The sequence below is a fragment of the Callospermophilus lateralis genome, chromosome 10 (assembly GCF_048772815.1).
Source record: "Callospermophilus lateralis isolate mCalLat2 chromosome 10, mCalLat2.hap1, whole genome shotgun sequence".
Classification (NCBI taxonomy): domain Eukaryota; kingdom Metazoa; phylum Chordata; class Mammalia; order Rodentia; family Sciuridae; genus Callospermophilus; species Callospermophilus lateralis.
This window is the reverse complement of record NC_135314.1, coordinates 100,196,605-100,197,547: the sequence shown is the minus strand read 5'-3', so window position 1 is coordinate 100,197,547 and position 943 is coordinate 100,196,605. Positions and strand designations below refer to the sequence as shown.

General features: G+C 28.6%; 1 non-coding gene across 1 annotated transcript; it reads right to left on the bottom strand.

Moving 5' to 3' along the window:
* Window positions 1–221: 221 nt before the first annotated feature.
* LOC143409113 (U6 spliceosomal RNA) lies at window positions 222–325 on the bottom strand. Its single transcript, XR_013092618.1, has one exon. It is a non-coding gene; the product is annotated as a U6 spliceosomal RNA (small nuclear RNA).
* Between the last annotated feature and the right edge of the window lie 618 nt (window positions 326–943).

Here is a 943-nt window from a genome sequence, read left to right as displayed (position 1 = left end):
TTTTAGTTATATATAACGTTAGGATTCATTTTGACATAGTCATGTAAACATGGAATATAATTTTCTCTAATTCAGTACCCAGTATATCCCTTTCCCCTCCCTTCCTACCTTCTCCTGTTCCCTTCTCCCTACTGATCTTTCTGCTGTTTATAACTATGATTATCTTAAAAATTAATGTGTTTAGAGATCTATAATAGTGAGATTTATCATTGTATATTCATAAAAATATGAAATGCTTCAAAAATTTGTGTGTTACCCTTGAGCAGGGGCCCTGCTAATCTCTGCATTATTTCAATATTAATATATGCCCTGCCAATATGAAAACTTAAAAATATTTTTAAATTTTTAAATAATATATTTCTAATATGATTGAAGTGTGTGTTTTAGATTTTTTAATACATATTTTTAAATATGTCTCACAGAATAAAACAATTTTAAAAGTCCAGATGGTAGAGAGACTGTTTCTCCAACTTCACATTTATTCATTTTGTGAGATTTTTGATAAGTTATTTAATCTCTCTATACTTTATCTATAAAGTGGAAAAAAATTACCTTCCTAATAGCATTCATGTGAGAATTAATCCACATCTTCTGATTAGAATAATGCCCAGGGCCTATTAAGCTCTTCCTAACCTACATAGTATCTTCTCAAAAAAAAAAAATTCATCAGGGAGAGAGGACCAAAAACTGATCTATTTATGAATAAATGGTGGTATTTGAAGGTGATGATAATGATGTTAACACCTTTTGACATCTGTTTAAATTGAACAAATAGATCTACAAAATATTTGCTTGATTGATATTCTGACAAATATTTGAAGAGGGAACAACAAAAAAAAAAACTTTCATCACCATGATCTCAATGAATTTGAAGACTAATCCAATAAATTTGACTGAAATAATTAAAAGCACTTAAGAAAGACTAAAGTCAATCGGAAAGCAT